We start from the raw sequence: 15664 nt of genomic DNA on the forward strand, positions 1-15664 counted from the left end.
TTCCCTAACTTGTCATTATTATACATTTGGGACCATAAATGTTTATGTTCAGAACCAATTTATGTATTTGTGAGGGTTATCCAAAATTGAACCACTTTGTTTTTACTCCTCCAAAACGAGAACAAAGAGTTTGTGGCTCGTAATACTGTCTTTCCAGAAAGATTTTCATTTTCTGGAAGACGGAGTGGGAGAAATTTTTAACTTACGGAAGTCCAAGACCCACAAACTGAGTACAATGCAAGAAGACGTTCTTTATTGAGGCTTAGTGGGGAGTACAATGCAAGAATACGTTCTTTATTGTGGCTCAGTGGTTATAAGGAGATAATTTTGCGATTATATTGCGTTACTTTTCAAAAGTGACAAATCTTAAACCCTCATCAAAGGCTTTTCGGTAGTATGAACTCTATGTGATGGCGTGTCACCATGCAATTCGAATTGATCACCTTGCACACGATGCGATAAGGAAGGAAACACGAGATGTTTACGAGACTTGATTTAAGGTGAATACTTTGGTTGGTTACCTTGATCTTGTCAAAAAGGTTACATAAGATGTTTAAAATTTGGGCTTGTTATAGAGAATTTGTGACAACCCAAATGCCTTTATCAATTCGTATGTTCTTAGCAATATAGCCTCTCATGAGGATGAGATTCGGCAAAAGAATAACGAACTTTCTCATTGGGAGAAGTTTTGTTGATCTTGTCAATGTTAAGAAGCCTAGCATGCTTGAAAGATCCCTTTTGTGATCTATATACCACTAGTAGAAAAACCCCTTACGGTGGCGGTTATAAATGACCTTTTACGGCAGTTTTTAGAGATTTAGGGTGCGTCGTTTATTGCGGCGTCGTATAAAGTATACGGCGGTTGTAGGTGGTTGTTGAACCGCCACTATAGCTATCCTATAGTGGCGGTTATTATATAAAACCGCCATTATAAACTCATCTAATACGACGGTTTTTATACAAGAACCGACATTGTAATTCATCAAAACCGCCACCATAGGTATTTTAAAATAAATTTACCCTGAAACCCGACACTGCATGTTATCTATAACGTCGGTTATAGCTACAGAACCGCCATTAAATGCAATTATAACGTCGGTTGTTTGGTGAAAAACCGCCACTATAGGTAGTTATTTAAAAAACAAAATTGCTACCAAGATTTTGGTAGCAATATATACTAGAGATTTGACAATCCAAATAGCAAAATGAACAAACAATACATACAAGAGAATGACAATAAAAAAACTTGTGTATAATTCGACCCAACAAATTAGTATTGTTGTTAAAAAAAATACACATCCAAGTGTATAAATAATCACATACACGTCTTAGTTAATAAACTAATCATTACACGTTCTCTAAACTTTTGATAGCCCAGACCTCTTTAACATCTTTCATCTTGTCAATCAACATTGTTGATGTTGAATCTGCAATAATAAATTTAGCAAACCAATAGTAAGAAAAACAAGCTTGTTAAATAGGATACAATTCATGAACAATCAGAATTCACCAAGTGGTACCATAGAAAAACTTGCAAAAAAAGATGTGACCTGAGACTAGCAAAACAGTGGTGAGATAATTGTGAGGCTTCCTTTTGGGTTGCAATTTCTTGGATTTATATGAAATAGAGTGAAATAAAGATAGTTAAGAATCATTCGTGCTCACACAAAGTCACAACCTAACCTTTTCAAATCACGAAACAAAAGAAAATCCTGAACAAGAATAAGCATCATAACCTCTTGTGTCACAGCATTTCAGTAGCTTTTGTCAGTTTACATGCTTCATAACCTGTAATTTGTTAACAATAAAAAGTATTACAGATGTTGTTTATAACAAAGTTTGGGATGAGTTTCAAATCTGAAATCAGAGGCCAGTATGCAATCACGGAGAAGCTAACAGAAGTATAGCATTCAACAACACTAATAGCATTCAGTTCCAAAATTCTATGCAAAACCTGCCACAAAGGTAAGCTACTCTACTATTCTACATGCAAGGCACTATACAATTCTCATTTTAAGTTACATTACACCCTTTTATAATAGAAAATTGAGTAGGTAATGTGTTATAGACTCCAGAATATGTTATATAGTGTATCAAATGTCAGAATCTTAGAAAATATCCAAAAAATAAATGTCATTTTACCTAATCAAAATTTACATTATTGCGAAGACTTCAAATACATTTAAATCAAAATAATGGTATGAGCAATCATAAGCTTACAGCTGCAGTCACTAATTCATTTGTGTTACCTATCTGTTGGTACAATAAGTAAACCTTAAATATGCAAATGTCAAATGTCAACAACATACTATATCACATACCATATAAAAGCTGAGCATACACCGCACCATCTCACTAGTTATCTGGACGTTATTATTATGTCACAGAAATTGAAGTCAATAGCCACAATGTCAAACTAGAAAAAAAGTCTAGCACATAGCAAATTAGTAGCATAACGCTCCATACTTACTAACTAGACAAGTCTAAACTTAAACTTCAAATATGGAAGTAAGATTCAGAGTTCCTCATTATACTTTTCCATTTCTAATTGATACCAGAGATGTGCTATAGTTTGGCTTTGTAACATGATGAATAATGCAAAAATGTCTCATTGAACTAGTATTAAACAAACCTAAACACAAGTCATCAAAACCCACATAAGAAATTGGTAAGAGATTACAGAAAAAGCAGTGAAGAAGAAGAATTTAGAGAAAGTGAAGAGAAAACATACATGCCTACCCATCCAACAGTGTGAATCGAGCTCCCATACAGCAGGCATACGATACCCATGTTCTGATGGTGTTGCTTTCACTTCCATTTTCTCAGAACTCTAAAGTAGGAGTCGTTTAAGTTTCCCTCAGATAGTTTGTGACACTAAAGAAGTAAAAAGAGTGACCTCAATGGAAGTAGATTAGGGAATTACATTTTTATAAATTCGTAAATCAAGTAACAGAAGACAAAAAGATGAGATTGATAGATCAGTGAAACATATTACTAAGGTTTTAATACCCACGTGCTAAGTAAGATTGCAAGTAAATTGGGTAGGCCTTTGTTTGCTGATCCTGCCACTACTACTAAAGCCAAGCTCTCATTTGCAAGAGTCTTGATTGAAATTGATGTTTCTAAGCCACTCTCTGATCAAGTAATACTTAACATTCCTTACTTAGGGCAGGTCACTCAGAAGGTTGTCTATGAATGGTACCCTTACTTTTGTAAAGGGTGTGGCAAGTTCGGTCATACTTTGGATTCTTGTAAGTTGGAAAAAGCTAAGGAACTGTTAGCCAAGGTTACTAAGGATAAACCATTAGTTGAGACTGCATCTTGTATTCCTTTTGGGTCTGACTGCCCTGACCAGGCTGTTGGTACTAGTAGTCAGGAGCTAGGTGGTACCTCAGATGTCCCTTTGACAGTTTCTCCATCTAAGGAGAGGAATGTAGACTCAGGCTCTAAGCAAGGTCAGAGATCCTCCCCCTATAGAGGAAAGCTGTCAAAAGGGGGGTCTGTAAAACACTCAGTATGCCCTGGCAATTTTGTGGTTGATCCTATTAGAGTCTCTTCTCCTCTTGTTGAGGATTTGGAAACTACCTCCATCCCTTCCTCCCAATCAGTTTTCCCTTCTTGATGATCAGGACTTACTGGTTGAGGATACTATGGTGTTTCAGGATGTTGGACTAGGTGGTACCTCAGTGACTAATCCAGCACAGGCAGGGGTTGTTTTAGAGAATGTAGGCTCCGTTGGCCAGAGATCTCTAGAACCCACTCCTAACTTTGTTGGCATTAGTGCTGTAAAGCACTCAGCATGTCCAGAGACTTCCTTAGTGGTTACTCAAAAAGTTGTGGTTCCACCAGATAAAACATAAATGAAAGGTGCTGCTTGGAATGTTAGGGGTTTTAATAACCCTGTCAAGAATAGTGAGGTTAGGACCTATATATATGAGAATAAATTGGATGTGATTGCTCTGTTGGAAACCAGGGTTAAGCAACCTAAAGCTAAGACTATTCTTAAGAACTATTTTGGTAATTGGCAAAGTATTTGTAACTATGACAAGCACTATAATGGGAGGATTTGGCTGCTGTTTAATCCTCGTACTGCCTCTATTAGTGTTACTCAGATGGAGGCTCAAGTAATTAGTGGTTTGGTTCATCATTTTGAAACTAACATTGATATCAATCTTAGTATTATGTATGCTAGTAATGATGCTGTTCAGAGAAAGGAATTACGGGACTCTCTTCGTTCAGTGGCCACTCCTAATCCTTGGATTGTGTTGGGAGATTTTAATGTTGTTAGATACCCTGAGGAGAAGCTTAGCCCTAATCCTCCTCTCCTTAATGAGATGTTTGAGTTTAACTCATGTGTTTCTGATTGTCACTTGGATGATATTAATAGTTCTGGGTGTGACATGACTTGGACTAACAAGCAAGAACCTGACTCTAGGGTTTGGTCAAAGCTTGATAGGGTGCTTGTCAATCCTTCTTGGATCTCTTCTTTCCATGGTTCTCATGTAGTCTTCCATGAGGCTTGTGTATCTGATCATTCCCCAGTCTTGGTCTATATTACTGAGGATAGAAAGATTTTAAAGAGATTTAGTTTCCTGAATAGTTGGGTGGAGCATCCTGATTTCCTGTCCACTGTTCAGAAGGCTTGGGTCTCTCCTACTGCTGGTAGTCCCATGTATTGTTTGTTTGCTAAGCTTAAGTCTGTCAAGCATGCTCTTACGAAGCTGCATAGTAAAGAATTTAGTAATATCTCCCTCAAAGTTAAGGAAGCCAAAGTTCAGCTCCTTTGTTGTCAACAGAAGCTTCAACTTGATCCTTTCTCTGCTGACTTGATTCAAGAGGAAAAGAAATGGATGCAGGAGTTTACTAAATTTAAGAAGGCTGAATTAAATATCCTACAGCAAAGAGCTAAGCTTAAAAATATTCAACTTTCTGATAGTGGTTCTAAATATTTCTTTGACAAGCTCTCTGAACGTCAGCATCATCAAGTTCTTGGTGCAATTTGTGATCAGTCTGGGGTTCTGCAGCAAGGTCCTGATAATGTGGGGTCTGCTTTCCAAAATTACTATCAGATTCTGTTAGGGGAGGCTAAACCTGTTGCTAACTTCAATATTGTTCCCATTCCAAGTGGTCCTAAAATTTCTGAGGATGATAATGATGAATTAATTCAGGTTGTCTCTATTCAAGAAATACGAGATGCTGTGTTTAGTATGGACTCCAATAGTAGTCCTGGTGTTGATGGGTTTTCAGCTGGCTTCTTCAAGTCAGCATGGAGTATAGTTGGTGGTGATTTTTGTAAGGTTGTTCAAAGTTTCTTCAAGACTGGTAAAATGGCTAAGCAGGCAAACTCTACTATCCTTTCTCTTATTCCTAAAAAAGTTGTTCCAAGTACTGTCATGGACTTCAGACCAATTTCTTGCTGCACAGTCTTTTATAAAGCTGTTAGTAAGGTTCTAGCTAATAGGCTTCAAAGAGTGATTCCTTCAATTGTTGGAGAAGAACAGGCTGCTTTTGTTAAAGGAAGGAGTATTCATGAGAATATCTTTATTTCTCAAGCTTTGGTTAAAGGATATAATAAGAGATCTATTTCTCCTAGATGCCTTATCAAAGCGGATATCAAGAAAGCTTTTGATTCTTTACAATGGAGCTTTGTTGCAAATATGTTACAGGAGTTTGGGTTTCCTAAGCAGTTCATTAGATGGATCCTTGGCTGTATCACTGGGACCTTGTTCTCTTTGAAGATTAATGGAGGTCTCTTTGGTTTTTTTTCTGGCAAGGGTGGCCTAAGGCAAGGGGATCCTCTTTCCCCTTACCTTTTTGTTCTTAGTATGGAAATCTTATCTAGATCTCTTAGAGTTCTTTGTCTTCAACCTTTGGTTTCTTACCATCCTAAATGTAGTCAGTTGGGCCTGACTCATCTTATTTTTGCTGATGATTTAATGGTGTTTGTTCGTGGGGATGTGCCTTCAGTGTTAGCTGTGAAGCAAGCTTTGGCTTCCTTTGCTTCTGTTTCCGGTCTTCATGCTAATGTGGATAAAACTCAAATATATTTTGGTGGGGTAGCTTAGGAGGTTAGAGCTGCCATTCTGACTAAGTTTTCCCTTTCATTATCTGGGGTTGCCTCTTGGTCCTTCTAGATATTCAGTGAGTATGTTTGATTCTTTGATTCTTAAGATCCAGACTAAGTTGCAGCATTGGTCAGTTAAGTCTCTTACTTATGCTGGTAAGGCTCTACTTCTGGATGCTGTCATTTTTGGAATTGAGAACTTTTGGTGTTCAAGTGTTCTCCTGCCTAAAACTGTGCTACATCAGGTTAATCACTTAAGTAGGAATTTTTTCTGGGGCATTAAGGATGGGGAAAGGAAGATGCAGTTTAAAAGTTGGAATGCTATTTGTGCTCCTTGGCATAAAGGAGGTTTTAACATAAAGAATATGCAAGTTTGGAATATTGCTTTGTTGCTTAACTGGATATGGAAGTTCTCTAATGGTTCTAATAGTCTGTGGGTTAATTGGCATAAGAAGTATGTTCTGAAAACTAATACCATTTGGTCTCTTACTTCTAAAGATCAGTTTTCCTCTAGTTTCAAAGGAATTTTGGCTGCCAGGGATGTCTTTCTCACTAAAACAGGCTCTAGCCAGGTTGCTGAGGGTCTGCTTGACTCCTGGGTTGCAGGTGGTAAACTTACTATCAGCAAAATTTATGAGTTTTTGCTTGATGCTCCTCAGCAGGAGGACTGGTTTTCTGTGTTTTTTCATCAAAGCATTGTCCCTAGTCATAGGGTGGCTGCTATTCTTGCTGCTCAAAGAAAGTTGGCAACCATGGATAATCTGCAGCATAGGGGCTTCCAAATTGTTAGCAGGTGCAGTCTTTGTAAGCTTGATCTGGACACTCATCAGCATTTGTTTTTCAGCTGCTCGTTTTCTCAAGAAGTTTGGACAGCTTTGGCTCAGTGGCAGCATTTGCCTCTCAGTAACTTTGACTTGCTTGATCTAATGCAATGGAGTTATGGTTCCCAGAGTGGGTGGGCTGCAGCTTGGTTTAGAACGACCCTTGCTGCTGCTACTCATGGTATTTGGATGGAGAGGAATAGGCGCATCTTTATGAATCAGGAAGGCTCAGCTCAAACAGTGGTGAATAGCCTCAAGTATAATGTTGCAGTCCGTTTGTATATGAATCCTAGATTTTCCAAATTTGTTGCTCAGTTTAGTGATTAGTTTGCTCCATTGAGTGTGCTCATTTGTTAGAGCGTGGCTTTGCTTAAGTTTAGACTTAGGTTATTACCTAGTGTGTAATTCTTGCAAAAAATTACTTGTAATTTCTTTCTTCATTGAAATGAAATGATAATCTTTTGCAAAAAAAAAAGAAGGTTTTAATACCCACTAAAACATATTAGATGTCTGTAAATACCAAATGCAAAAGTAATTAACCACAAATGAGAGTACCAACAACAAAATTAATTAACAACATATGCAAGTAATTAGGATTAAATGTAGAGTTAAAGCATCACATAACCAATGTTAGAGTCAACGACGGAATTTGTAAACAAAGAATAGCCGCCTCACCAAACCACGACAAAAATGAATTTGGGCTACTGGAAAGAGCATATAAGTCGAAAGAAGACCACAAAACAACACTTCTAGTAGTCAATGCTTGGCAGAGAGCATACTAATTGAACAAACTAAGATTTAAGTCAAACAAGTGTGTCCATAGCTTAGCAGACCACCATACAATTAAACTAACAAAAATCAGTGAACACACAGCAATACCCATGTAATACTACACAGGTAAACCGATTCATGACCAAGTAGTACCAAAATGAGAAGCTAAAGCAAGATCAAACCTGGTATGACAGTGAATGAAAGCGAAAACACTCACGCATGAAGTGAAAGTTTTGTTTAAATAAATGGGTGTATAAAATTTAGTTTAGTTAACTGAATCTGTTTATCTCCCTTATTCAAATGAATCTCAGTAGAAAATGAATCATCTCCCAATTGACTGAAATTTAATTGAAATCCCTAACCCTAAATCTTAATTGAACCCTAATATGATGAATTCAGTGTGAAACGAAATCAAATCCTTAAAAAATAGATGAATTTCGATGAAAAAAAAATTCAAAGAAAACATCATACCTGATTTCAAACTGCCGGCTAAAGCCGAGGCGGGCACACGAGGGATGATGGGTGTGTCGTTGCTTTGTGGTGTCATCGGAAACAATCAGTATTACCGATACCAGTAGTAGCGAGTTCGAAAAGTGGGTTATCGGAGTTGTAATTGGCGTGTAGACGGAGTTGAACTTGACTTGGGTAGTAGACGTGAACGATAGCGTGAGTAGAGGGAATGACGGCGGTCGGCGTGGGTAATGATGATGGAGGGAGTCGTTGATGCATTATAGGCTTATGGTTTAGGAAGATGAAGAATTGAAGATGCGATTAATCACGTGAATATAAAAGGGTTTTTGATTACATTTTTAATGTCGGTTGTAATTACAACCACCATAAACACATAAGACTGCGGTTTTTTATTAAAAAAAATCGTCACTTAACATTATTTTTACCATCGTTAATAACATCAGTTGTTAATATAACCGCCACAATTGATTTATAGTGGCGTTTTTACTTTTAAACCGCCATAAATAGCGTCTATTATCATGTCGGTTCTTAACTTAAACCGTCGTAATAGACCTCCTACCCCATAAAAATTTAGTTCCCGCCCTTTTTTTGGGCTTTTTGCGTCGTTTCTGTTAAAACCGCCACGATAAAGGCGCCACGATAGGGGGTTTTCTACTAGTGTACGTCAAAGTGTTGGAATAACTTTGGGTTCAATCATGTAGTCTATCAAAACGGTATTACTCAAGTGTCGAGATAACATGATGATACATTGAGTTTAGTGGGAGCTAAAATGAGTTTCTTCGTCTAAAATATGTGCTTGACATATTAGTGACTAGAAATGTAGCTAAGGTGATATTTCTTAGTCTAAAATATGTGCTTGACATATTATTGACTAGAAATGTATCTAAGGTGATATTTCTTGGTCTAAAATATGTGTTTGACGTATTAGTGATTAGAAATATTCTCGGGTGAATACTTGAGAGTAGCACGGCGCATATTAAATATCTGGATCTAATGAGATAGATCTCTATGGATATTAGCATTATAGTCAAGAGACTTATGTGATAAGATTCTTGACTCGTTCAAGTTGTTGAACAATTAATATGATCTCTTGTGCTTCCGCTGCAGGATCTATTAAATATACTAAAAGCTTCTCTCGTCGGGACTTATCATGTTGAGAATATGAGAAGTCATTACCAATCATTTCCTAGTGATTGTCACTAGATGATTATCAAGAGCATCTTTGAGTACTTGAGAAGCACTGAGGATTTACTCTTGTAGTTTGGAGGAATTTATGAATTTTGTGTAAAAGGATTACATGGAAACATTCCTATGCTTATAAGATGTTATGAGCCTCGTTAAGGAATGATTAGCATGTAAGAGTGCTATGTGCATAAAGAATAATATGTATAAGAAGTTATACATATGTGTATAAGAAGTTATACATGTATAAAGCAAACATGTATAAGGAGTCATACATAAAAGATGTCATATGAAGGATTTGTATGTATAAGTTTTATACGTACAAATCATGAACGAAAGCTAAGTATATTACAACATCCGATGTTATAAGAGAGATAGTTGATAACCGGAATTTAATGGGACTAGAGTAGTTCTGTTAGCCGAATATCGTATCCCAAGAGACTGTGAAAACAGTGGGAGTGTTTGACTGGCTGTAGAACCAGAGTCTAAAAACTTGTTTAGACGTGTACTTAGAAATGCTCTATGTTGTGATGAAAAGATTGCATAGAACAAAGGAAAATAACAATTAAAATTAGAGTGATGCAACTGTTACTTATCCTCTAACCAAAGCCGTAGACATGATGGTTATGTGATCTCAATGTGAATTGAGGAGTATACCTTAATTGCTAAAGATCGTTATGTAAATATTGGATAGATTATTGATATTTACATAAGTGATGATGTAACACCCCGTAAATTTGAAGACCTTTATTATATTTTAAAAGTAATATTTTAATCTATTTTAATTTAATATTAATTTATTTGAAATAAAATTTATTTGATAAAATATAATCTTATTTTATTTTGAAGAAATTTAATTATTTTTGATAGTTTAGAAATGTTTAAAAGTGATTTAAACTATATTTAAACCTTTTCCTTTGATAAAATAGATTTCGGATAAAAGTGGTAAAATTGGGATTTTCCAATTTCTTACGGTCGTTGGGTAAACGAGTTTGGATATTGGGCATATGAGTACAACAAATTCTCATTTCCTCCATAATTCACTTTCTCTCTTCCTTTCATGAAACACCAAATTCATCTAAAAAATCTTCCTTACAATCCCTAAATCCACCATAAATCCTTCATTTCTCCACCAAATCTCATAAAAATTATATATTTGGAATCCTCTCTTCAATCCTCATCTACTAGTAAGCTTTATTTTCATTTTTTCCAATTTTGTTTTAAGGCTCATCTTTTAGGGTTTTCGAATTTAAGCTTAATAATTGTGTTTTTGTTGTTCTTATAGGTGAAGAATTTGAAGATGAGTTAGGTAACTCATATGTGGTTGAAGATGAAGAGTAATTTTGGGTTTTAGAAGCTTTCTCAAGTTATTACTTGTCTCTTTGCTAGCTTAAGGTAACTATTCCGAGTCACTCGACGAATTAATGTCACATTATTAGTTGTATTTGTTGTTTGTTGTTGTTTGTTGTCGTTTGTTGTTGTTTGTTGTTGTTTGAGACGATCTTGTTGATAAGTGAATGAATGGAGTAAGATGAGTATGCTTATGTTTAATTTATGTTACCCATTTGTATATTATTGTTTGGAACAAATATGGATGAGGAATTATATGTTGTGACAAGTCCGTGTTTTGGCTGGAACGCGTCAGTACTGGATCGAGACGGTTTCCAATGTTTCCAAAAATATGACAGATTGAACGGCATCGAAAAATTAGGTGGTTTAGCCACTTGAATCACTCAATTCGGAGTCCGTATGAGTAAATGGCGTCATTTTTCGATTAAAATTTTATAGAAAAGTTTACCCTTGTGTGAGATGGTTATTTATGCTATTTTATTATGCGAGAATTTTGTGGAATTAGTTATTTTGTAAGTTGGAATGTTTTCTTTATGTTGATAGTGTTCACATGATAGAAATTGGAATATTGCATGAGAATGATATTGTAATGAATGTTGTGATTTGGGCCAAAATGGGCCAAGACTCTGAGCTGGGCTATTTTGACCGAATGAGTTTGGTCAAACTAGGTTTAAACCGGTCAACCTCGATTTGACCAATGACCCATCGCGGGACTCGGGTCGAGGGTTTGTCTTTGAGGTGAGATTGGTTGTTATTGGATGTTTTATGTTATGCCTTGATATTTGTAATTATCATTTCACATGTTGGATGTTGGATGCTTTGGATGCCTTATGCTTGAGTCTTGTTGCCTCTTTGCCATTTTAGCTTGTTCTCATGGATTATGGTACTGTTGGTTAGCTGAAATTTGGATTATTATTGATATTGGAGATATCGTTGGTTTGTCAGCTGAATATGCTCTTGCGTAGCCTTTTATATGCTAGGGTGTGTATAATCATTTGTGTGTGCAAGTTTGGACTCTTTGCCCCTCTTATGGTTAAGTGGGTGTCCTACTTGTCTTGTGTGGTGTGGGCTAAAGTATTCAAGCTGGGACTAGGTCTTAGGTGAGTATTTCGGCCTTCGTCATAGATAGGCCATTATAGTCTTTGACGAGTATATGTTCACCGCTAAATAGCCTTTGTGTCTTAGCTTGGTGGGTTTATATCCAAGTTAGGGCATGACCTCCTGACGTACTCTTAGAAGTATGTGGCCAGCTTAAGTACTAGCCAACCCTTTGGTTGACTCCTTAGGGGTACTCATGTGTTGTTATCATGGGTCTTGGATGCGGTAGTTTTTCGCATGTCGCTAGGTATGCGCAGGTTTAGGACTAGGGTGTTTACCTTACCTCGTGGTATAGACTCGAGTTACAGAGTTACTATTGACTGTCCTAAGAACTTATGCCTATCTCTAGATATATTGTCCTTTCTTGTTTGATGATTCTATGAATCATAGAAGGTGAGATGCAAGCCGGCTATGGTTGATAGAGTTTGGATTCCTGGATGTTATGTGATTCACATGATAGTGTAGTATGAGCCGGTCTAGTATTCACATGCTAGGACTATGTGATGTTATATTGTTGTTCACATGATAAGCACGATTGTCTAGCATCTATATGCTAAGGCTATGTGTTATTCATATTCATATTCTTATGTTTACATGTTATATTAATTATGACATTTCGTGGCTGGGAGAACTCGTAGTTACTCCCCACTGACTGTGGCTTTCGTATTTGTATAAAATGCGATTGACAGGTAGGTGATGCATATATGGGGTACATGGACGAGCTAGCGAGCAAAGTAACCTTGGGACCTAGATTGGCTTTATTTTATTGTGACCCTTAAACACTTTTTATGTCATATACTTTTTAGGGACATATGTCTCCCTTTTTCATATTTGGGTTGTATAACTTTGTTTCGCGACTTTAGCGAGGTTTTATTTGTGAGATTTATTTTAGACCTTGCATGTTTGACACCTTCCCATTTGGATACTTTTATAACAGGTTTCATTTTCGGTTTTAAAAATTACAGGTTTTTACCGAAATGAACCTATTACAAACATATCCATGCAGTTTTATTCTAGAATTACGTGTTTATTTTTCCGCAATGAATGAGGGTGTCACAGATGATCGCATTCATTGTTAGAGTTTCTTTAAGAACTCAATTATTCAGTTTGACTGAAAACATTGAATACCTTGTTTATCTGAATATGTTGTGGAGACAATGTTGAACACTATTCATGTGAACAAGATGAACATTGTATTTTGTCCCTAGTGACTTAATGAAATGACGTCTCGGTGTGACTAGATTGTAAGTTGATTGATGGTTGTTCAACACCATAAGGTCATACGTGATGACTAGTCGATTACATAGGCATAGTGTGTGACACTTTGCCGGACAGTGACCATTTAGAGAGTCCCTAATTTCTATTATAGACGCCTGGTCATGGCAGGGATCTCTAAGACGTTCCTATGAATCGATTCTTTTGACTGGAGACTATTATCTGAGCAAGTGCAGTTTCTGAGTGACTTTGGTTTTTGTCCTAGGTCGTGCCGTGAAAGGAGGCCAAAGGGCATTTACTAGGTCATGGTGATCTGTACTGTGCAATAGGATAGATAGGGCAGACAGGAATTGTCCACCCACGTTGGGTAACTATATCTCAAGGCCACTCGAGGAGTTAATGACTACAAATGCGTGGCCACGCTCGGAAGTAATTTGTGAGAGATTTTTCCGGTCAGGTAGTCACACTCCCGATCGAAAAAACCACTCGCGATATATTCATGTGCAAGTGCGACCTGAAAGACACCTTGGATTGAGTGGGAGATTAAAACGGACAAGAGAATTGGTAGCGCACACCTTGTGTCAGACAAGTGGGAGAATGTTGGAGTTAATGTCCTCCACAATAGTGCGTTTACATAATAAATCTCATTAAAGGAATATTATTAGATATTTAATTATTTGATCCTCGTCAGTTGATTAACGTAAATCGATAACGGTTGACTGACTAGAGTTTGAGGTTATTGTCGTGAGACGGCGGTGATCAACTGACCCCTTTCGGTCACACTTATAGGAACGAACCCCAATTGACACCTAATTAATTTTATGAGATACAATTTATTTAGTCGCTTGATTTATAGACTAAAAGGTTAGTCAATTATTTTTAGAGAGATTTCGAGTTGCGAACTCGAGGCGCAGCAGTTATTATTTAATTATGCGATAATTGAATAATAAATTTTGGGAGACGGGTTTTAGTTAATTTATTGTTAATTCACTAAAATTGTACTAATTAATTAATGTGATTAATTTTAGTACGTAAAATAATATGTGTAGCGGTACACGTATATTTATGGAGTGATTTAGACGAAATTAATTGGAAGCATTTAAACATGAAACGATGTTTAAATAAAATTTACACGTATTTGTGCGACAAATATAAGAATCGATATGGACCCGTAAATGGGCAATTGGACCGTGTAAAATAGAGTGGTGTGGATGATTACAAACATAATCATTTCACCTTACTTTATATTCTTCCATAAGTTATCTTTTGTCATATGATCATGTGCATGTGATAAAGAGATTAGACAAAATTGAAACAAGTTCACTCCTACACACTACCTACTCCACCCGTCCTCTTCCCCTCCATATAGACCAACATATTGTTCTTTTATTTACACTTCACTTGTACACTATTTTGCATGTGAATAAAAACTTGTTGGTCTTTCTCTCTAAAAACCAATAAAATCATTTACTAAGTTGTTGGTAAAATAAATATAATTACTAAGATTGTTAGTAATATTCACATATTATCAAGGGTGAATTTTACAAGTATCTAGTTAATACTTGTAAGATTATTTTGGGTATTTGTTCTTGGGTGCACATTGATTGAAGATCTTCTCTTTGAAGATTTGTGAGGAGGATCATCCTTTTGTTTTAAGCTCAATAACAATCAAGGTAGGAGATCTTGATTGTGCCCATATTACCATAAATATCAATGTAAGGAAATTGTTTTTCCTTAATCTTTAATTTTATGCTTTTATATTTGCATGCATGTTACATAGATCACCAAAATGATAAATTATGAGATAATTTAATTTTTATTAGAGAGTCTAATATGGATCTATGATCTTTCAAATATATCTCACATGATTCATATAGTTAGTTGCATATAGATTAGAATTCATGCATAGTCACTAATGGCCAAACCTATTCATTTCTACACTAGAAATAGTGTTTAAATCGGTTTGGGGAGATTTGATCATAGGTGACCATAGCTTAATAGAAATCATGCATCATATAGTATAATTTAGATTGCATTCATTTTTTATATATGTCATTTAGAATTGCATTTAGTTAGAGCATGCATTCATTTATATCATATCATTGCATTTGTACTTTATTTCAAAAAAATCAAAAATCCATAAAAATGTATTTCCTTTTTATTCCTACTCTTACATGTACATTGAGGACAATGTCCAAAATAAAGTGGGGGATGGGAATTTATATTTCAAAATAAAAAAATTGAAAAATTTCGAAAAATGCATAAAAAATTGAAAATTTGAAAAACCCAAAAACATGTTCATTTCCTTTGTACTGTAGTCTTGTATATATTGTGTTTGTTTATCCTTTTCATATTGACCGACTATGCCACATCCGATACATGAGGATATTAAAGACCACATGGTATGATTTTTCCAATCTCCTTTTTCCTCTTTATGTTAATGACTATGTGGCTTTATTTTGATTGATGCGGTATAAACAATGATAAATTAGGATTGCATTTAGTTTATTTGGCATGCTAGTTGGTAGAAGCATATGCATTAGGTTGTATAAATGTTAGTTGCATCATGGCATATAGTTGCATTAAGGAAAAAATTTGTGAAAACATCTATTTGGGAAACTTGACAACACTACTACAGATACAGGCTATAACAACGGGTAAAAACCGTTGTTAAAACAAAAAGCGGACGTTG

At 36.0% G+C, this 15664-nt stretch overlaps 1 long non-coding RNA gene across 1 annotated transcript; it reads right to left on the reverse strand.

Moving 5' to 3' along the window:
• Window positions 1-1196: 1196 nt before the first annotated feature.
• LOC141629913 (uncharacterized) lies at window positions 1197-8450 on the reverse strand. Its single transcript, XR_012537383.1, has 3 exons — window positions 8128-8450; window positions 1551-1788; window positions 1197-1427 (listed from the first exon to the last, which is right to left on the reverse strand). It is a non-coding gene; the product is annotated as an uncharacterized LOC141629913 (long non-coding RNA).
• Window positions 8451-15664: the final 7214 nt, after the last annotated feature.

Source organism: Silene latifolia, chromosome 2, assembly GCF_048544455.1.
Source record: "Silene latifolia isolate original U9 population chromosome 2, ASM4854445v1, whole genome shotgun sequence".
Lineage (NCBI taxonomy): Eukaryota > Viridiplantae > Streptophyta > Magnoliopsida > Caryophyllales > Caryophyllaceae > Silene > Silene latifolia.